Source organism: Lithobates pipiens, unplaced genomic scaffold (assembly GCF_037356315.1).
Source record: "Lithobates pipiens isolate NorthernLeopardFrog02 unplaced genomic scaffold, aLitPip1_a1.2 Scaffold_19, whole genome shotgun sequence".
NCBI classification, from domain to species: domain Eukaryota; kingdom Metazoa; phylum Chordata; class Amphibia; order Anura; family Ranidae; genus Lithobates; species Lithobates pipiens.
The window spans coordinates 480,849,399-480,872,929 of record NW_027507764.1 but is presented as its reverse complement, the minus strand read 5'-3'; the positions used below and the strand labels follow the sequence as shown (position 1 = coordinate 480,872,929).

The window sequence follows — 23,531 nt, the reverse complement described above, 5'->3', positions numbered from 1 at the left end:
CAGTTTTTGCACCTCCGCTTGCTCAGCAGGGATCGATCCGTTGATCCCCGCTGAGCCGGCGGATGACAAGTCCGCCTCTGCACTCTGTATAGAGACAGACCTGTCAGAGCTCTGCTCTCCCTTAAAACCCTGAACCCACAATATTTTGAAGTTTGATCATTTTATCTGTTTTAATGTGATCGTATGATTTATTGTGCAGCTTTTGGGGCCCTGCATACATATGTTCATCTAAATTACATAGACAATTTTTTTTTTTTCGAAAAATAATGTACCAGTAAATTATTGAATCAATCTGATGGCAGTCATACTATCTGTTGTGGGGTGACAAAGTGTTAAAGCTATTCCTTACATGCACAAGTGCATATAAAATGTATTATTATTCAAACAATTATATTATTTTATTATGTCTGTCTCAGCAAAATGCCAAAAAACTCAAATTTAATGAAAAGAATATCCTGTGAATACCCTACAATCTAATTATAAACCTAATGTTGGCAGAGAGCATCAGAAGATGACTGTATAGTAACGAGTGCATGTATTAATGAGCTCGGTGGTACGATCTGAACTGTTAGCTGCAGACAGATGGCGTACACACTGGTGAAGTGTTTGGCACAAAACGGCAAAGGATGTTTTTTTTTTATCACCATCGATCCAAAAGTAACATTATCCTGGGTTCCATCTGTATGCCTCGCTCTTACTTCTTATATACTGACAGATTGTTTCATTACTAATTAATCCTTCTTTGTCAGTCTTATACGATTAGCTAAAATACCATTTTACAATAAGAAATAAAAGTGTCCAGACAGCCTATACAGCCTATAATTCTCTATTTTAGTGTTTTATGTTTTTGGCATTTGTAGAAAAGACAAATTTGCCCCATCAGGCTATACATTTAAAGTCCAACTCTGGGCAATTAATAAAAAATAGTCAGCCAGCAAGTGTGTAAAATAGAAAAACAACGCTGGCTGCAACCCTTATCTTCAATCCAGCACTGTTGTTCCCCACTCCCCCCAGTAATAGCTTTTTGCCACTAGAATTCCCCAGTTTTCTTGGTTGAATGTTGCTTGGCTAAGACTGGTACAGAGGAGATTACCGTATGTGGATGCAGGGCATCATGGATCACGGAACCCTCTCCTTGGGGAGTTTTTATTACTTTACCCCTCACTCACATTGTAATGATGCAGAAAGTAGTCCTGCCATCATCACCTTCAGCAACATCTATAAAAAAACATTTGTGTTCTTATGCCTTTAACAACCAGCAGATTTGTAGACATTTAAGATTTTCTTTTCAAGCATAGTCACTTTCATTCCTAAGCATGTCATAGTTTTAAGTGTCCGAACCAGACAGTGAATTTAATTTACTAAAGGCAAATTGACTTCCATCATCCAATCACGTGGAAGCAGAAATAATTTTTTCCTAAAAATTACTTTGCATATGATTGGGTATTTTTTTCAAGTGAATTTTATCCACGTTCACCAAACAAAGTGAAAATTTCTTTACAAAGTAAAAAACTAACATTGCAAAGTGAATGCACTCTATTTTTATATATCAATCCAATTGTTTAGCTCCCCTAATCCAGTGCATAAGCTGCGGTGTCGGTAATCATAATGTAGTGCAAGACAGTCAAAATTTGCTGAAAAGCTACTACTTTGTATGCAAACATTTCTACTACTGAAAAGAGAAAGTGGGGGAGATTTACTAAAATTGGTACACACAGATTCTAATGCAGCTGTGCATAGTAGCCAATCAGCTTCTGGGATTTAGCCCTCGTTCACACTGAACACAGCTTTGAAATCGTGCCACTTCATCTGAAATCGTGCGATTTCAATGCCGCCAATTCGGCGCTGACTTGAAAGACATATGTGCAACTTCATGCATAGATATCTATTAAAGTCGGACCCCGAAATGGGCAAAAGTAGGGCAGGAACTACTTTTGCAAATCGGTGCGGAGCCGCAAAGTCAGCATCACACCGATTGGAATGGTGCCATTGCTGTCAGGAGGCTGCAACTTGACAGGTCACATCGCATGACAAATCGCTTCATTGTGAACGAGGGTCGTGTGTTGGCTCCATTGGTGAGCCTCCAAGTGGGGGATTCTGAACACATTAGAGATCAGGCTCCATCTGAGACCTAATTACACCTAAAAGGTGTGTGAAGGGGACATTTAGAAGACTGTTTTAGTTTATGATTTGAACTGACTGGTTCAAGTCAAAATGGGATACTTCCCCCGGAAGGGTTTTTTAGGCAGCAAGATAAATGATTGGGCTGAGTATTATGTACCGGCATACCCCACATTTAAGTACACAATGGGGTTCATTTACTAAAGCTGGAAAGTGCAAAATCAGGCTCACTTCTGCATAGAAACCAATCAGCTTCCAGGTTTTATTACCAAAGCTTAATTGAACAATCTGGGGTTAGAATCTCATTGGTTTCTATGCAGAAGTGAGCCTGATTTTGCACTTTCCAGCTTTAGTAAATAAACTCCATTGTGTACTTAAAAGTGGGGTATGCCTGTATAGAAATTTTTTTTATTCAAAGGATAATAACATGATAATTAAAATATGAGCTCTAGTAGGAGTAGGTGTCTTTCCTTTGCTGACTGGTTCAAGTCATTTATTTTCCAGTCGCTACCTTGAGCCCTACTCTATCCACACCATTTTACTCTGGCTAGAACTTATCTCTGTATTGGTCATCAGAGAGTAGAATCCACTAAAAGTTGGGGACCCCATTTGGGTTTGCAAATGTCAACAGCTCTTTGGATCTCTAGTACATTCTGGGAACATGTTTTTACCCTTTAAATCATCTTGTTTGATGTTACCCAATGCTTGAATTTCAGGGTCAATCAGCACTTGCCCAGTTTTGTCCTGAGGAAGAAATTTAATGCGAAACGTGTTGACTATACAAACTTGGAGGAATTCATGGGTACAATGGATTATTCTATAATACTATTTGATAAAATCCATGCCTCCTTGTTTGATACTTGGGTATCTGTTGACCTTGTCCAGTTGAGAGTATTGTTGTATGTTTTCATTTGTGTCTAGTTTTCTATTCTGTTTTTTGTAATAAAGACTTTTATATTTTATATACTGCTTTGCCTCATGTTGTGCCCACAAAGTCCTCCTTTGCTTTGAGAAAGTTTTTCTGCCTCAATCCTTTATGAGTATGGATGTTGGCATGGTGGGGGTCCTCCCTTCTTATACTGTCAAAGCTTAATTGAACAAGCTGAAGTTAGAAGCTGATTGGTTACTATGCGCAGCTGCACCAGATTCTGTGTGTTCCAGTTTTAGACTATCTCCCCCCAGTATAACCATATAGTTATGGTGATAAGAGACCAATGCAATCAAAAAGTCCTCCTCAAAAAGGGCTTTTTGGTTGTTCTAATCCCTACTCACCTCAACCCTTTTGGTAACACTCTCTCACTGGGTCCCAAGTCCTGCTCCATAGAAGCCATGGTTCCCAAACACTGCACAGATGGCAACCAAAAAGACTAAAACAGCTGTAAGTAGTTTGGAATAAAAGCAGTATTAGGCCGGGTTCACACTGATACGACATATGCTCCGACTTTGGGAGCTCATGTCGCATGACGTGTGTAAATCCATGATTCCCTATGAGAGCCGTCTTAACTGCAAGTCGGTCTGACTTTGAAAAAAGGTTCCTGAACTACTCTGGTCTGACTTTGGTTATACTTCAGCCTATTGAATATCAGTCGGATCAAAATCGGATCCTTGTCCTAACCATCCGACTTGTGACATCCGACATGATGATTACAGCAGCAGGAAAATGAATTTATGTCCTACTGGGATTGTTTTGATTGGTCAAAGAACAAGTCGGACAATCTCAAAGTCAGGGCATAATCTTATCCTGTTCATTCAATTCAGATGGAAGTAGGACCAAAGTAGGATGGATGTAGGACTGATGTTGCAGGGCAAAGTAGGATGGCAGTCGTTCAACAGTCGTGTTGTATGTATGAATCCGCCCTCAAACCCGAAACCAAAAATGTAATTTATTGTGGCTTTCAAATCATTAGATGTGATGGGTGCATTTGTTTTCTTTTTTTTTTTAGGATTTTTTTCCCCTATTTTTTTCACCTGGTGATTTGGCCAGTAACACACCTTCTGCATTAGAACGTTCTAGATGAAGGTACACAGGGGGCACCTTTTGGACAGCAGCATTATTAATCTGTAGGGAGGAGAGTGTTAGATGAACTAGCAGATTTAGAAACACTAACAAATGGAAGCCAAACTTCACAATTTATAAGCAGTTCCAGCAAACAGTTTTTTTTTCCTTTTGTGATAATGGTTTTACATAAATAAATAAAAGCTGACCATTGCAAGCACACTTGTCAGTACTAAATGGTTTATCCCAACCCTGTAACTGCTACAACTGCAGGACAGCTTGTTCTGTTGAAAAATAACTGATCGCCAGGTGAACTGATCACCTACGGCCACATCACCCTGAATGCGCCTGATCTCGTCTGATCTTGGATGCTAAGCAGGGTCGGGCCTGTTTAGTACCTGGATGGGAGACCGCCTGGGAATACCAGGTGCTTTAGGCTTGGGCGGCACAGTGGTGTAGTGGGTAGCACTCTCGCCTAGCAGTAAATAGGGTCGCTGGTTCAAATTCCAACCACGAAACTACCTGCACTACCTGCATGGAGCTTGCATGTTCTCCCTGTGCCTGCATGGGTTTCCTCCCACACTCCAAAGACATGCAGGTAGGTTAATTGGCTTCTGTCCAAAATTGGCCCTAGTATATGAATGGGGATGTTGGATTGTGGGCTCCTTGAGGGTAGGGACTGATGTGAGTGTGCGATGTACAGGGATAGGGACAATTGTAGAAACTCACTCAGGTTGAACTGGATGGACTGATGTCTTTATTCAACCTTAGTAACTATGTAACTATGTGAAAATAAAAGAAAGAGACTGAAAACAAATGCAGCCTCTGTATCTAAAAATTGTTAATAGAAATAAATTAAATGTTTGCATTTGGGTTTAATACCACTTTAATGGCTTTATAATGTTGGGCTAGATTTGCAATATACATGATCAGTTCTAGATGTGCATCTGGCCACTGGGACATAAAACAATGATTTGCATGCTACTGCCTGCAAATCTTTTTTTTCGGATATGTGATGTAACGAGACACGTGATTTTCTTCTGTTTTAAGAAGCCTTTACTATTCTGTTGCTTCTGCAAAGTAAATAAATAAAAATTTACATTTACTGCGGCAGGTTGGCATCGTACAGGCACAATCACGTATGTGTATGTTGCAGCTTTCTTCTGGGTCTGCGTGTGCACCTAGAAGCTTGAGCTGCCATTCGCTGCACCACAAGCCGGGCAATGATTTATGGCTGGCACCCACTGATTGGCTGAGCGAAATGACAGAGGATGGCCATATGTTGTTTACTTTACAGACAGCAGCAATGTACTGTTTTTTTTTTTCCCTTGCTAATCAGGGAGTAAAAATCACCACATTGCTTTGTAAAATCAGCACTCAGTACAGACATGAACACTTGTTAGGCGTACAGTTAGCCCTTCGATCACCTTAGATGTTAACCCCTTCCCAGCCAGTGTCATTAGTACAGTGATAGTCTATAGTATTAGCACCGACCACTGTATTAGTATCACTGGAGATGTCAGTCGCAGTTAGTAAGTTTAGTGTCAGATTGTCCATCTCTATAAGTCGCCGGTCACCTCCATTACTAGTATAATAAATAAATAAATAAAGATTCCAGTACCTATACCATAGTTTTTAGGTGCTAAAACTTTCGCACAAACCATTCAATATACACTTATTGGCATTTATTTTTTATTTTTTTTACTACAGACATGTAGCAGAATAATCTTTGGCCTAAATTTATGAAGAAACATTATTTATTTTTATTTATTTTAATTGGATAGGTAGAATTTTTTTTTTCACATTGTTCGGTCTTTTTTTTATGTAGTAATAATAAAAAAAAACATTGGTGATCAAATAACACCAAAAGAAAGCTCTATTTGTGTGAAAAAAAAAGAAAAAAATGATGTTGTTTGGCTACAGCTTTGAATGACGGCGCAATTGCCAATTAAAATAGCACAGTGCCGAATAGCCCAAAAATGGCGTTATCATGAAGGGGGTAAAACCTTTCGTAGCTCAAGCCATTAAAGCACATTTAAAGTATAAATTTAGGTTCACTTTAATTAAATAGGTAATGTCTTCCTTTGCTTCCAGCAAAGCCTCTGCTAAAGTCAGCTACCCAGGGCACTGCCATTGCAGCTTCCAATTTAGAACCAGAACGCTGTGAGCCCTGCTTTTCTTTTTTTTGTTCGGAATGCGTTATCTGCTTTCCATATTACCACCTTTCCTAATAAATTTATGATAAAAGCAAACCTAACCTAACAGCTTACGTCTGCTATAATAAATTATATTTAGCATTCATAAGATCCTTATTAAAAAATGATTAGTTCAGTGTGATTTCTTCCTGCTGTGGCCGATATGGCTGTAATCCCTTCTCAGTGTTTACTTGTTTATCACTTGTTCCAGTTATTATGTAAAAATGTAATAAACTTTTAATAAAAAAAAAAAAAGTCAGATTATGTAAGGTCTTCACTGCTAAACCACAGAATAGAATGTGGGAGCGACAGAAGGTAAAAACAAATCCACATACTTATCACAGTGTGACTGAACACCTATTGACCTCCATATGGCGCAATACAATGGCTGCATACAACATCTTCACAAAGCTACCTCTACCATGAATTTACCTTCATCAATCCTTCAATGCCACAGTTCAGATAAGGCAAAAAAAACAACATTTCAGCATCTCATAACCTTCATACTACAGCTAGAAACAGCTGAAGGCAAGAAAGACATATTGTACAGATAATTTCCACGTCTTTACTTCAAACGACTCCGACTCTAACCACATATACTATACTGGCCATGTACTGATTGAAGAAGAAATGCCTTGCAGAATCTATTAATAGAAGAGATGAGCAACATCGGGAGTTCTCTTTTGAACTACAGGAACTCTGTCCTCCTAGATTTAAAGAAGTGTAGGGCCACGTGGCAAAATTAGAGATTCATTTAAATCCAATTTTGGCAAAATTTGGGCAAAGGAGGAGAAATTTGCATCAAGATCAAGTTTGGCAAAATTGTCCACTGATAATTACCAGTACTACTCCTGGACAAGAAGCTAAACGGCAATCCACAATTACTATTACTCCTCCATTTCATGAGAAAAGCTACAAGTTAAATTCCCTTTCCTGTGTATGGAAGATCTGCTGCGCCAAACTGCAATATAATCAGAGGCAATTAACAGTAAATGGTGCATGCTGGGAAATGTTGTCTGGTGATGTGAAAATGATCAAAAGCAGAGCGGGCGTGTATTGTGTCAGTACATAGATTGTTCACACTCCTCTGAATTTTTGGATTTATCTAGCATGGTAGAAAATCACACACACTAGCAAAGGTGATATACATGATAGAGAGTTTAGTTACGCTTATGTTCATTCCAATATAGCGTTTGAGCAATATATTTTTTTGTGTGTAAATAGGTAATTGTCAAAATATCTGAATATTAAAGTTGAAGTTTAAACTGTTACTAAACCTAACAATAGGAAAATAGTACATCTACCCCCGCCCCCCCAGCAGTGCCCACAGCTTATAAATATTTTTTACAATTAAATATTGCCACTATATACCATTTTGGCTGATCTGTTCATGTGATAAACTGCAGGACCTGCCTGAGTGCTAAGTGTTCAGGTAGGAGGTGATTTCCACTACAGCCTGTGTGTCCTCATGCTGTTATGGGAGGCAGATCGTCCAATCAAGATGTGACATCCCACCCACTGTGTTACTTTTTAGTTACTGGGCATGGAGGAGGAGGAGGGAGGGACTAGGCTGTCATTTAGGATCTGTATACACACTCACGTGTGCTGTCAATACCATGTTACCTGACAAGCTCAGCTCAACAAGGAACTATTCTCTACAACAAGAGACCAAACTGAGCATGTGCAGGGGGACCACTCTGACTGTGTCTTATCTGGCCTTGCCCAGGGAGACCCTGCAGGAGGGGGAGGATCAGAGAAGACAAGATCAAAGAGCCGTTTTACACAATACAGAGGATTAACCCCTTAAGTTCCACAATGAGTATATAAGCATGCTATTCTGCATATGCAGACAGATTTTACTATTGTGGGTTTAGTAACACTTTAAGCATGATTTTTTGTTTGCATAGTTACGTCTGTCCAACTTGGACCAATATACTGTAAGTATGCATATCTCACACCTGACCAATCCTTGCTATCCTACAGGGATAGTAGCACATTATCAAGTCTTGTGTCAAGTGGCTGTAATTCTGTACAGTAACCACAGGAGGTTGTTTGCTTGGTAGTGCGAACAAACAGAGAAAGCCTTGTATTTTTTAAGGAATACAAGGCATTCTTTGATTGGACAAGGTAGAGAGGCAGGGAGGTAATATGACAATCTCTATGTTGTTTAATCAGAGCACACATTGTGTCAATTGAAAAACATGCAAAGTTTTCTCTGAATTTCGGCAGTACAAAACGAGTATCTTCCTATAAATACTATGCAGGATTGCAGCCTCTTGGTACAGAACCAGAAGACTGTTGTTATCACTGTAGTAGCAGTGATTACTACAATGAATTGCCGCTTAGTCAGGGATTTTTCAGGTATAAGATATGCATACATTGGACCAAGTTGCACTGGTACAAAAAATAAAAAAATAAATGCAAATTTTCACTTTGGCTGTGGACTTTATAAATTTGAGTATGTTTGAGTGATCAATTTTTACCAATTAACTATTTGCCTATTGATTGATTTTGCAAATTGATGCTTATGAGATTTGAACACTTTTGTAACACATCATATATTGTGTTTCAGCACTTGCACAGTGGGACACTTTTAATTTATTTTGCACAGCATATTAATGCACATATAAAGGGGATTTAACTTTTGGTTTTGTAACTCATATAGGATACTATGCTATTTTTTTTACTGTTATATGCAAACAAGTACTTCAATTTCAGCTTGATTTGATTTGAATCATTTAATGATTTTAATTTTAATATACAGTATAAGGCAGAGATCTTGGCACTTTATCACAGGGTTTCCAATCCCCTTTGATTTGTAAAATCTGTTGTTTTCAGTACAATATAATAGCACAAGCTGCAATTTAAAAGGGAATTAGCCAGAGTAATGGTAGTTATGTCTGGGGTTTCAATAAGACAAAGCCAGCCTTATGACAGGCAGTTACTGCTGTGAAGTCTCTTTACCTATCTCGCAGTGCTTTGGAAATCCTTTGTCATGTATTAAATGTTTAATTGTAATATAAAGATTGTATACATGAATACAATTGCAATATAGCTAGAACATGTGTGAATAAGATGATGTAAGATATTTGTGAGATATCAATATACCACACCAATCGTATTCAAAATGACATACTATGCAAGGACATTAATGGTAGTAGATCAATATTGAAAATAATGTACTATTAAAATGTACTGAGGTTATTCCAATATTTCCATAAAACACATAAAAGATGGTTAGTTACACTGTATTTAACCTACCTTTGCTCAGCCACTAGGCACATATCACATGTTTTTATTGGGTTTAAAAGTAACCTGCATCAACAACCATCTTTATAATATATTAGAAGAGAAACAATAGCGATGAATAAGTGGTAGAGGAGCTCTCTTTATCAACATGTTTTGTAGACTGTGCGTCTATAGGAGATGAATGAAGATATTGGTCATAAAAGTACTTTTAAAGTCCCATTATAGCTTGCCATTTTTAGTACATACATTTTTAAATAAACTGTATAAAATACCTTACTGTGTGTGGGCTTTTTGTTTGTGATTGCACTTGATATAATCTATTGTAATATATAGATTTGTCCAATTATACTCTTGTTTCTGGGGTATATCTCATATTTTTAAATACAAGCATTCTTGATTATGGTCATATTGAATATATAATTTTCATCCTGTGTGTGTGTTGACATTGTATAAAACAATGTTTAAATCATGGGGTACTCAAATAGTATGTGATTTGTGGGGCTAGCAAGAAGTTGCTAACTGTAGCCTCCTTGCCTTTAACAGGAGTTACTATGTCATTTTAGTTTTTGGCTGGGTTGTAGTTAACTGATTTCGTTTTTCACCTGAAGGGGTTGTAAAGGCAGAAGGTTTTTTATCTTGATACATTAACGCATTAAGATAAAAAGCCTTCTGTGTGCAGCAGCCTCCCTTAGCCCCCTTAACACTTACCTGAGGTCTCTCTAGTTTCAGCCATGTCCATGAATGTTTCAGCCATCCGAGATTCTCCTTCCTGATTGGCTGAGACACAGTAGTGGAGCAATTGGCCCCTGGTTCTGTCAATCAAAGTCAAACAAAGTCAGCTAGCTAATCATTGGAGAGAGGGGGTGGGGCTGGGTCGGGGTTCCTTGTCTGAATGGACACAGGGAGCTTTGACTCAGCTTGGGATGCCCCCATAGCAAGCTTCTTGGTGTGGGGGCTTTGACCAGGATGGAGGGGCCAGGATCACAGAAGAGGGACCCAAGAAGAGGAGGATCCAGGCTGCCCTGTGCAAATCCACTGCAACAGAGCAGGTAAGTATAATATGTTCATTATTTTTATAGGAAAAAAAAATGACCCTTGGCAATTACTTTAGAGCCCTATCACATTGGCAGCGTAGCCATGTTAGTGGTAAAGCACCACTAGTTTTAGCGGTGATTTACCATTGTTTTAGAGGAGCTTTTCGGACGCTAGTGGTGAGCTTTTAACCCCGTCGAATAAAGGGTTAAAAGTGCCCACAAAGCACCACCAAGGTTCTTTGATTTCAATAGGGCAGGAGTATACACCACTCCTAATGCGCCCCAAAGATGCTGCTTGCAGGACTTTTTTTAATTTTCTGCCAGTGCACCGCTCCACTGTGAAAGCACTCTGGCTTTCACACTGGGACTGCAGATGAGGCATTTTTCAGGTGCTTTACAGGCACTATTTTTATCGCTAAAGTGCCTGAAAAACGCCTCCAGTGTGAAAGGGGTCTTAAGGTGCCTTGTTATTTTATTACTGTTGCCAGAAGATGTCACTAGTATCACAGGTCATAGCATGAGATTTTTTACAAACAAAAGTTATATTAACGTTTATATTTTCTTCAGCCAATCTAGAGGGAGGTTTATGCCACTAATGCATTCTAAGGGAGAATATACATATTTGGGACAGGCCATGTGCTCTCTCTCTTCCCCTGGGCTGAGGCCTAGGGAGGGGCTGCTGGATGGAGCTCTACCGTTAGGCCAATAGCAAGTTTTGGGGCCTTATGTGTGCTGAAGTGGTCCTGAAGCTGTCCTGCCTGATCTGGAGGAAGCTATGCCAAGTAGAAGACCCCTTGCTGGAGAGAGTCAAGAATTAGGCTGGATTCACACCTATGCATTTTTAGTGCATTTTGCAGATTTTGCACTACAGAACGTATTCCATAGGAAACCATGTTAAATGGACTGTAGTGCAAATCTGGAAAATGCAAAAAGCACTAAAAATACATAGGTGTGAATCCACCCTAAGGCTGGTCTCTCAGAAGGGCCTGGTGACTCACTTGGAGGATGCACTGAAATTAGGGAACGTACTTACCAGGTCAGCTTAAGGCCTGGTTCACACCTATGCGTATTTTTGGTGCTTTTTGCAGAAACACACTACAGTTCCTTTAACATTGTCTCCTATGGGACACGTTCAAATCTATGCTTTTTTCAGCTTTTTGGAAAGGAAGCAATGCAAAACAGTGCATTTTTTGGTTCAATAAACCAGATAGGAGAAGCTGCATAAAAGCATGTAGTGAGTTTTTGCTGCGATTTTGCCGCAATTTGCTTTTTTAATCTGCCCAACAACAAATTGGCCAAAAATAAAAGGGCATAAAAAATGCTAATTGTGTTAAAATCGCAAAATGCACAGCAAAAAAGCAATGCAAGAAACGATCAAAAGCAAACTGCATAAGTGTGAACTGAGCCTTAAGGTTGTGACACTGTGAAGCTGGACATTGATCTGGAGAGTCTTTAAGTGATCTGCTACAGTTTCTGGGAGCCCTAACCCTCACCTACTTAACTGTTCTGCAATAAAACATTAAAAAGACAAAAGTGACTGGCGCCCAATATTCTTTCTAGGTCCCCCCATTTTAGCCATGGACTCTTGGGGTGAAATGCTAGCCTTTCCCTTCCTCTGGGGCCAATATTACTTGCTAACCACAGCCGCTTTTGTAACCTGAAAAAGAAAATGCATATTGTTCTACAGAGCTCTATGTAGAGCTCTATGCTCCTCTACATGGTCTGCCTGCTTTTCATCTTTCAGTATCACAGTTTCATTGATCTGCACCAAGACGAAGTAATGCTGCGTGCTTAGAAATTCTGTCTAGTGACATAAAAACAAACAATCATGAATGATGTGATTACGTCAGTATTAGAGATGTTCACATTTCTTGGTAATCTTTGTATTGATCCAGGATGCTAACACTTTATGAACACTGGAAAATGTAGCATACCAGTATCTATAGAGCTTCAGGGATTTAATACATATTTATATTTAGTACTATATTATGTCTACCATAAACATAGATCAGAGGAGCCAAAGAATTGGTGCTTATCTAAACCAATGACAAAACCAAGCTCCAATGGTGCAGGAGCAGCTTTTTCTGCCCCAGTATGTATATCTGAGTGGTATTGTCAGGCAGCAAAGTGCCTGAGCCATGAGCACAGTTTTTAAGGGTGTCAGGTTTTGGAGATCCACTGTTTTGCATACTAGATAATCTCAGATTATCTCCGAAGGAAAAAAAAGGTCAGTGCTAATCAAATATACTTAAATAGAAAATGTTTCTTAAGTTCTTAAATGACCATTAAATAGGAAAAATATTCTGTATTAAAACAGTAAAAATGTTTTTCTATTTGCCAATACTGCAATGCATAGCCCCCCTACCGCCATTCTTAAATCATAATTACCTGGGGAATCTATTCTAGGGCGCACACACAGAGCAGAAGCTATACAAGCAATCCCTCAGGTTAACCTAGATATGTCACTTGCAACGCTTCATGTTTTATAAAATGTGAGGAACCAGGCTTAGCTAGAACTGCAGGAACTCATTATTTTCACAAAATGCTCTTGGTAATGAAAACATGAATCTGATTATTAAACCCGCATCAGCCTGCAAGGTACAGACATCATTTAGGAGGCAGATCTTTGCTCTTCACTCTGCTGTTGTAATAAACTTGCTGGCAGAGAAAGCGATTAAGTTAAATACAGCCTATCAGTAAATCAAATGAAACCTGAACCTGAATTAAGCAGCAGTAGGTGTATTCAGTGACATATATGGTATAATGATACATGTAGTCATTGTGCATTAACAGAAGCTGAGAGCACTTTAAGATAGTTCAGGGCGGCTAGATGTCTGAATTATATCTTCTTAAATGCTGAAAACATGTAATTTTTGAGTTCTCATATTGACAAGGGCACAGAACAAAGCTTATCTAATTTTCCTTTGAGTAAAGAGCCTCACGGTACTTCAGTTGCCCCTAATTGCTTAAGCAAACCCTTTGACTGCTCTCCTCTGGTGCTACCTGTTAGTATAATGTGTTACAGTTATGCATGTTAAAATCTTAACATGGTACAGACTACAGATTGCAGAACAGAAGGGGGACGTGAAGAAAAAATATAATCTGCTTTATTTGGCAGAAAATGTAGTGTGAGTTTTTACCTGTTATAAAAGGGAGGTAGTGGCCATGGTTAAGCCCTCTTCCATCATGCCGCCAACTGCACCCTCTATGCCACCTTCTAATATGTTCTTGAAGTACACAATATGTCTAAAGCTTTGTGAACAGCTGACCATCACAACCATATGAGCCTGTTGGACATCCCACTCTGAATCAATGGGTATTAATATGCCCCCGCAGCTATCCCAGCTTCTATTCTTCTGGGACAGCAATCCACAAGATTTTGGGGCGTATATGTGACAATTTGTGTCCATTCACTCTAAACAGTATCTGTGAAGCCAGGTACTGGTGTTGAACAAGTAGACTTGACTCAGCATTCCAGTAGGGTTGAGGTCAGGGCTCTCTGTAGGCCACTCCAGTTCCTCCACACCAAACTCATCAAGCCATATCTTGGACATGGATTTGTAAAAAGGGCATGGTCGTAGAAGAACAGAAAAGGGCCTTCCCCAAGCTGGTGCCACACAGTTGTACTAAATATCCTTGTATTCTGTAGCAGTGACCTTCAATGGAAACACCTGGGCATAACAATTTGGAGGGGTATCAACATACTTTGGCCATGTAGTAGGTGTGATGGTCAGGTGTTTATCAACTTTTGGTCAAATAGTGTGTATTTACTAAGATCTTTAATTTAGAAAATAAAACAATAACAAATATATGATAAATAGGACATTACCAGTGAATAGTTAAGTTTAGTAAGTTTAGCATTACAAGCCATATAAAGTCTTCTTGAAATGTCCCCACTCTTGAAATATTATTGTGACATTACTCCACTCTGATGCAAGCACAATACTTTGTATAAATGTATTGTTTGATGCCTATATGGATTATTTGAGTCTGCATTTGTAAGCTTTTACTTGCTTGTTTTGAAATTCTTATTTAAGGAACCACTTTTTAAAATGTTTGTATTAAATCCTACTATAAATGCATTAAAGTTAACCATAGCAACTAGTCACATGTGGGTAATCTTTATCTCTTAGGCCTCATTCACACTGCAACTCTTCTAAACAACTTTCTCCTGGCAGGAGAAAGCAGTGTTAAAAAATGTGCCTAAACCTGATTTTTTTTCAAACGTATTTAGGCACGTTTCGGCATTCATTGATTTCATTGGAGAGAAAAATAAATTAATTCTGGCCACTGAAATAAATAAATGTCCAAGCTCTAAACGTGCCTAGTGCTTAAGTGTGTTTAGGGGCACTTTGGGTGGTTTTATGTGGAAAAACACTCCTCTCCTGAACTGAGCTTTTTTTTTATTTTCAAATATCTTCTTTCACCAATTTGATTTGCTTATTCATTAAAAAAAAACTGTACATACAATATAATCCACATGCACGTACTGTATGTTTAAAACACTTAATATGGTGGGAAGCAGCTCTTTGTTACAGTCAATCAATATGCATAACTAATTCTGAAATGCAATATTTTTTTCATATGGTTTTCATGTCTTTGGTTTAGAAAAAAATTCATTAAAACAGATTTACATCATATGCCAAAAAGCTGTTTGGATGATTCTTTATTAAGAGAACATCTTTATTTTCACACTGATAAATATAACAGACATTTAAAAACACACCTTGTCAAATTTGCTTTGAACATGAAGATTTTTTAGCTAAACACAGTATGTCTGTGCACTCTGTAGTGTTAGAAGAGTCAAATCTTTATCTAGGATTTTTAAGGGATGATGCTGGTGATGATGGTAATTTTACACATAGATTGGTAACTAGCTACAGTTTTGTAGATGGCAAGGTAAATTTATACACTTACATATGTAGCGGCTGCTCCAAATCCCTACTACATTGTCAAGCTGGCCGGGTCTAGTTAGACACAGCTTGTCAGCTCTGCAGGAGGGATTTCTTCCCTCCTTTTTTCTACTTACTGTGGAATGAGTCATAGACATGTTTACAGCCAGGGCCACTCTGCTCTCTCTCCTGTTTCCTCATTGGCAGAGGGAAGCTAGCCAATCAAGGGAGGACTGCAGGAGTAGCAAGGAACTCTGGGAGATGGAGTTCTCAGCACAGGCTGCCTCATTGAAATCAGCATAGGGAGAGCTACACATCCCAACAAGCATTGCTACATAGGAGGAATCTAACCCCAGAGGCTTCCCGGGAGAAGGGGGAGTTACCATGAGGTGTGAGCATAGGGAGAGCTACACATCCCAACAAGCATTACTACATAGGAGGAATCTAACCCCAGAGGCTTCCCGGGAGAAGGGGGAGTTACCACGAGGTGTGAGAGAGACTGGATGCTCAAAAAGGGTGCTGCGGGCCTAAGTTTGTGTGATAGTTCCTGTTACAGCTCTGAGGTCGGCAGCAGACTTCCAGAACTAAAACAAGGACCCGTGTACATCTGTAGGCATCTTTGTCAATGTGTGGTGTTTCTGTGAGGACTGGTACCACAATATTCTCTCCATCCTCTTGGCACAGGATTTGGTGAGCGGGCTTTTGCCCAAATCCTCCCTAAGCCAGAACACTGAATTACCGATGTTACTCTGCCTCACTTAATTAGGAGGAACTGTGATGTGGTTACACTCTTCCTGTCAGTGAAAGCACCTGCCCAATTTAACTGAAGATTACCAACACCATTAAAGTTCTTGCTGTCTACCAAGCCTCTTTGGATGTACTTTGTTCATTTCATTACAGGAAATAAACAAGTGTACCACCTTAAGGTCATCCAAAGTCTTAAGGGCCCAATCTGTATTCAGGACTTTAGTCACTTATAAATGGATCCAGGTTGGGGGTTGATTCAGTGCACTGGGTCAGGTATTGTGTTTAAGCAGGCCTGCTGGGATTGTGGTGCTGGGGTGAAGAAGGGAGAGAACTGACACATAAACCAAGGTCATTCCTCTACCCTCCTCATGACTGGACTCATATAGCCCAATCTGAGTAGAGTTGGCAGATAATACATTGAAGTAACATCCTATTTTGTTAGTTATTCTCGTGTGTTTACACCTGCTCTCAGAAATATCTCACTTAAAGAAGTCCCTTGAAAGCAGACAGATTTGATCTTGTTTATTTCTTCAGTGACATTTGCTCTTTGTTCTATCAATACATATTTGCTTACTACTCAAGATTACTGTTATTTTTTGTTTCATTTTCTTTAACCGCTTCAGCCCCGGAAGATTTTACCCCCTTCCTTTCCAGAGCACTTTTTGCGATTCAGGAATGTGTTGCTTTAACTGACAATTGCGCACTCGTGCGACGTGGCTCCCAAACAAAATTGATGCCCTTTTTTTCCCCCAAATAAAGCTTTCTTTTGGTGGTATTTGATCACCCCTGCGGTTTTTATTTTTTGCGCTATAAACAAAAAAAGAGGGTACATTTTGAAAAAAAACGCATTATCTTTTAAATTTTTTACATTCTGCTATAATAAATATTATTATTAGTATTTCCTCTGTCTATTTAGCCATTGCCTTGAATTCAGCTTTAGGTAAATGTGAATATATTTTTCGGTTGCATTGGTTTTCCCATGGGATTGATGATTAATTATTGATGTTGCAAAGAACAGCCTGTGTGATCTGAACTAAGTTTGTGAATGATTGCTGGCCTTCTGTGGAGGTCATGTTTAGTCCATAAATAACACCATTATGGGATTAAATAAACATTGACACAGCAAAAATGGGAAGGCTTGGATTTTTGAGTCACTACTGAATGTCTAAATGACCTAGCAAATATGCCAAGTATGAGCTAGTGTATTCATCAATTCCCAAGTGGCAAACCAACGTGTCTTGTAATATATTTAGAATATTTTGCTACTGTAAAAAATATGCCAAGCACGGTAGGATCAAATCCGTGTTGCTGGCACTCACAATGGTTTAGTACTTTGAACCTTCTACATACTGTATATCACAGCTTGCAAATAGGTACATCCCTTAAAGCAAAATGATAAGGGCAAAGTACAGCAACCCATAGAAACCAATCAGCATTTATTTTTCTCTGTTCTGAGCTGGTAATGTTAAAATGTATTGGTATGTGGTGCATATAATTGTTGCTATTTGAACTTAAATTATGATGAAGTATCAAAATGTTAGACTGATAGATGGAACGGAGCAAAATTATTGTATATAAATGAAGGTGGTGTTAAGATGCTGTGAATAATTCTCCCAGTATCTTTTTGTGCAATAAAGTAGGGGTCACTAGTATAGAAGACAGACATCCCCAGACACTAATGCCAGAGAAGCAAACAGACTTTCAATAAATTGTAAAGACTCATTGAAATAGCTATTTTTTGTACTGGGATTTATGCATTTAAATGTCCTTTATAAAGGTCAAAAAGGATTGATTTTAGCAGTGTGACAAGAGAATCAATAATTCAATTCTGAAGATTTTATCTTTTCCTTTTTTTCCCATATATCATTTCTAAGGCTTGCACTTGTACTAATGTAGAATTCAAATAGCGTGTCTGTTACTTTTTACTACACCACCTAATTTTATCTAATCATGGTTGAACGACTTGTAATAATAAAATAATATTAAGGTAAAATAAAATTGTGGAGCTATCAGTGCAATTAAATATTTAGAGATATGTTTCCATTATGATTTTTTTTCTTTTAATGTATATACAGTATATATCTATATAGATATATTATTAAAGTATAACTATAGGCAAAACTTTCTTTTTCATGTTGGCTAGAGCAAGGGAGGGTTATAGCCCTCTGCCCTATTGTGGATATTTCCCTTCACTTCCTGTCCCATAGCTAAATAGGAAGTGAGCAGAAATCCAATGATAATGGTAAAGAGGATACAGAGAGAGGGTGGATCTCCTCAATGCGGGCAAAGACAGTAATAAAAACTGACAAGCATTCAAATCCCTCTCCACTCCATCCAAAACAAAAAAACAAAAACAAAAAAGTTTTGCCTTTAGTTATACTGTACTTTAAAGCTAAACTCCTATCAGCTTAAAATTGGCAACACTACATGGGCTGAACACATTGAAGTCATTCTTGACTTAATATTTTGCAGTCATTTCAAACTACATATGTGTTATGGTGCCTAAAATTACCAGTCATGTGACCTTCACAGACCACTTTTGCTGTTCTCTGCATCGGGGCTTTTTGAGGGGACTTCTTTCATTGTTACATCATTAGAGCGTGTGCTTTTCATTCATCAAGTCCAATGCCGCTCATTCCCAAAACTCACCCTGTGATGATGCTGAGGTAATAATAATGCATATATGGGATCAGCAACACTACATAGAGGAAGGATCAAGCACCAGGACCAAAAGGCAGCTAGGTATGGGCATTATAAAATTTCTACATCTGCTTGAAGCACTTTGTCTGCAGTTCTGTTTATCTTCAATAAATGAAAGAAACTAACAAAAAGACTTCAGTTAAATATATAATGCACAATCTGACCACCGACTGATCTTTCTTATAAAATGTTGTTCCTCAATCATGCATGTTCATACCAAGCATGGCCTTTGTAGAAGGGAGATGGGGTGCCAACTTATCTCAGGGTGAATGTTATAGCGATTGTTTGGGAAAATCAAGGTCAGCCAGTTTTTTTCTTGTCCACCATAATACTTGCTAAAGGGATATGTGCATTGGTCAATGAGAACCTAAAGACCTGGAATCATTTTCTAAACCATTGGTAACCAACCATATTGGGTGAAAATGCCTGTATGTCCATAGTCGCCATAACTATGTTATGTCTTGGCAGGGCTTGCAAATTCCACAAAATGTAATGCCATATTTCACTCCCCCCCTCCAACACTCTCACCAGACACCCCAACTATCATCAGCCAAATAGGCCAGTTGTCGAAGGCTCACTCAGCGCTTGTTTGTGCAGATCACAATTTGAGAAGAAAAAAAAAATCATGCCAATATTGCCAATATTACGCCACCTGGTCAATCCAGCACTATCCTGCATACCAGCTCTGTTGAAAACCTTCAAACTTCCAACAATGCGTCAGTGGGTCAGATGGGTGGAGGACATTAGAATGATGGACAGTCTCACCAGCTTCTTGAAAAACACTCACCAAATTCCTAAACAACTGGTTATTACTAGTAGAACCAAAAAGACGAATGGCTGCACTCCCATATGATGCAAAAAGGTGTTATTGATATCCAAAAATCATAATGAGCAACAAAACACATGCAGGTGACCAAAAAGGTTGGCCCCTTTCACATGAGATTTGTGCTTTGTCAAAACCACCAACAACTGGTTTTACTGGATAGAGTTATCCTGCACAGACAAATTCAAAAAATTGCTCCATAGCCCCTGCCAGTTTTCTATCAGAACTGCAGGTTCTCCCTGAGTCAAACCAATAATCGCTGAAGAAGAGTGGTTCTTCCTCCTCTCTGCCTGCTTTCCTGGCCATTGCACCTTACTCCTCCCCACTCCATCTCATTCCTTCCCATTCCTTCTACCCTTTCTTCACCATACTCCCTACATTTTATTACAATTCCACAACTGATACATCCAGACCGACACCTCAGCCCCTCAATTGTATGTATTGTATTTTTCTGTGTTCACCTTGATAAGCACCGCCATTGTAATCACAGGACCGTCAGTGACATCCCTGTAAGTACAGCAGCATGTATACTCCACAAAAAGTAGAATTCAGTCCTTCTTGTGTAGGAGATTCAGGACGTCCAACCATCAACCTACTACTTTGTTCATTGTTTACTTGAGGTTCCAGTAAAACTTTATTTACTGTTTACACAAAAATGTGAACCTTTGTATTTTAGTATTGGCTGTTAAAAAGTTAAAGGATAATGTCAATTACTACACCATGTGCCTTCCCTAACTCTTTTAGTCTAAAGTATTCTTTATCTTGCTATGTATTAAAAAAAATGTATAAAAGAATGCCATAATTGTAACAATCAATTAAGTAAAATTAGGATATAGTTTGTACAACAGATGGGAATTTGCAGAATAAGAAGCAGCTTAATTAACATAATGCCAGTAAACCAATTAAAATGGTTGCTTAATGGTTGTATTTGATGTCTCCAATAGCTTAAGGCTGTTTATAGTAAGTAAAAGCATATCAAATGCAAATGACCCATCTAAAAAACTGTAAGCCTTTAAAAGTCTGCTGAAGAAAGTTTGTTTTAAATTATAATTTTTATTCCACTACATCTGCACTTTTATGTTTAGTATACTTGATAGGTTATGGTTAGCTAAATATGTATACCTTGAAAATGAATGTCATTATATTATTATGACAACTTCCATTGGTGGGAAAGGAATTCCCTACAGTTGCTCTGTTCGGTTGAAATGTATCTTCACACACATCCTTGTGACAGAAAGTTATAAGGTAGGGATGTACACAATATTTAAACTATAACACTTGGTTTCATAGTTAGTAAGGTTGAATAAAGACACCAGTCCATCCAGTTCAACCTGAGTGAGTGTCCACAAATGTCCCTATCCCTGTACATTGCACACTCACAACAGTCCCTACCCTCAAGGAGCCCACAATCCTAGGTTCCCATTCATATACTAGGGCCAATTTTGGACAGAAGCCAATTAACCTACCTGCATGTCTTTGGACTGTGGGAAGAAGCCGGAGTACCCGGAGGAAACCCAGGCAGGCACAGGGAGAACATGCAAACTCCAGGCAGGTGGTGTCATGGTTGGGATTTGAACCAGCGACCCCTCTTACTGCTAGGTGAGAGTGCTAACCACTACACCACTGTGCTGTCACTTGGTAAAGTGTTTAAAAAAAATTTGGACCCACTGTTTTAAAACAAACTAAATACGAGACAATAAGGTGAACTCAAAGCAAACAGCTATATACACAGATGAAAAACATACATTAGGTCCATATATATTTGGACACAGGCACAATTTTAGTTTTTTCAGGTATTTACCAAAATATATTCAAGCTGTAGTTATATAATGGATATAAGTGCATACTCTCAGGTTTAATTTGAGAGCATGGGTTTAGGAACTGCAGCTTTTAAGAATAGCCACCCCCCCTTTTCATGGGACCAAATGAATCAAAAGCTGTTTCATGGCCAGGTGTGGGCTACTCCTTATTTTTCCATCAATTAAGCAGGTAAAAGTTCTGGAGTTGATTCTAAGTGTAATATTTGCATTTGGAATCTACTTCTGTGAACCTACACCATGCATTCAAAGGAGATGTCCATGCAAGTGAAACAGGCCATTGTAAGGCTTCAAAAACAAAACAAATGCATCAGAGAGATAGTAGCAACATTATGAGAGACCAAATCAACAGTTTGGTACATTCTGAGGAAAGAAGAACGCACTGGTGAGCTCAGCAACATAAAAAGGCCTGGACATCCATGGAAGCCAACAGTGGTGGATGATCGCAGGATCCTCTCTATGGTAAAGAAAAACAAATTCAGAACATCCAGACAAGTGAAGGACATGCTCCAGGAGGTGGGCGTATCATTGTCAAAGTCTACTATCCAGAGAAGACTTCACAAGAGCAAATACAGAGGGTTTACCACAAGGTGCAAACCATTTATAAGCCTGAAGAATAGAAAAGCCAGATTAGACTTTGCCAAAAACCATCTAAAAAAGCTAGACCAATTCTGGAAAAGCATTCTTTGGACGGATGAAACTAAGATTTATCTGTAACAGAATGATGGGAGAAGGCTTGGACCAGCTCATGAGCCAAGGCACACAACGTCATCTGTAAAACATGGTGGAGGCAGTGTGATGGCATGAGTATGCATGGCTTCCAGTGGCACCGGGTCATTGGTGTTTATTGATGATTTGACAGAAGACAGAAGCAGCCGGAAAAATTCTGCAGTATTTAGAGATATACTGTCAGCCCAGATTAAGCCAAATTCAGCAGAGTTGATTGGATGGTGCTTCACAGTACAGATGGACCATGATCCAAAACACACTGCAAAAGCAACCCAGGAGTTTTTGAAGGAAAATAAGAGGAATATTCTGTACTGGCCAAGTCAATCACATGATCTCAATCCAATGGAGCATGAATTTCAGTTGCGGAAGGCAAAACTAAAGTGAGAAATACCCAAAAACAAAGAACAACTGTAGACAGCTGCAATTAGAGCCTGGCAAAGCATCAGAAAGGAGGAAACCCAGTCTTTGGTAATGTCCATGGGTTCATGACTTCAGGCAGTCATTGGCAGTAAAGGATTCTCAACAAAATTTTTAAAATTAACATTTTATTTATGATTATATTAATTTGTCCAATTACATTTGAGACCCTGAAAAGGGAAGGGGGATGTATATAAAAATGATTGCAGTTCCTAAAATGTGTATTTAGTATTAATGTTCAACCCCTTGAATTAAAGCTGAACTTATACATACTGAAATGAGTCAAAGCAAAGACCCATAATAACAGGAATTCTCCTGCTGCTACATGTTACTTTATATAAAGTTCACAGGAAGTTCTAGTGGAAGAAATGTTAATGTTTATTTCTGAATGTACAAAGCCATTTGTTATGGTACCCTTCTTATTACCAACCAACCATGTATCCCAGAAAAGCTTTAAAATGTGACCCATTTTAATAAAAACATTACATTACATTACAAAAAGAGTTAAAAGGGTATTTTTATAATAATTGGATTTATGCAACAAATTAGGTTTTAATTAAGAGGAGTCTTAATCGCATATTAAGTATATGTTGGTGTCGCCAATGGAAAAATATGCAAAGTTTGCTTTGTAACTGATTCCTCTAAGATTCTACTTGTATGCAATAATAGGCACTTACTGAGAAACATCAGATGCACTGATGAGCCACCTTCTCCTTTTTTTCTCTTCCTTTGTTCTTTTCTTTTTGTCACTTATATGTTCATTTGTAAGCATATCTTTTTGTAGTTCTTTATATTCTGCTTAATGTTTTGC

At 38.6% G+C, this 23,531-nt stretch overlaps 1 protein-coding gene and 1 pseudogene across 1 annotated transcript in view; one reads left to right on the top strand and one right to left on the bottom strand.

Annotated features, from left to right (window-relative positions):
• The window catches only part of STMN2 (stathmin 2), a 58,523-nt gene that overhangs the window by 18,454 nt on the left and 16,538 nt on the right, over positions 1-23,531 (bottom strand). The gene's annotated exons all lie outside the window — the stretch shown is intronic.
• On the top strand, positions 4,438-4,556 carry LOC143999859 (5S ribosomal RNA; annotated as a pseudogene).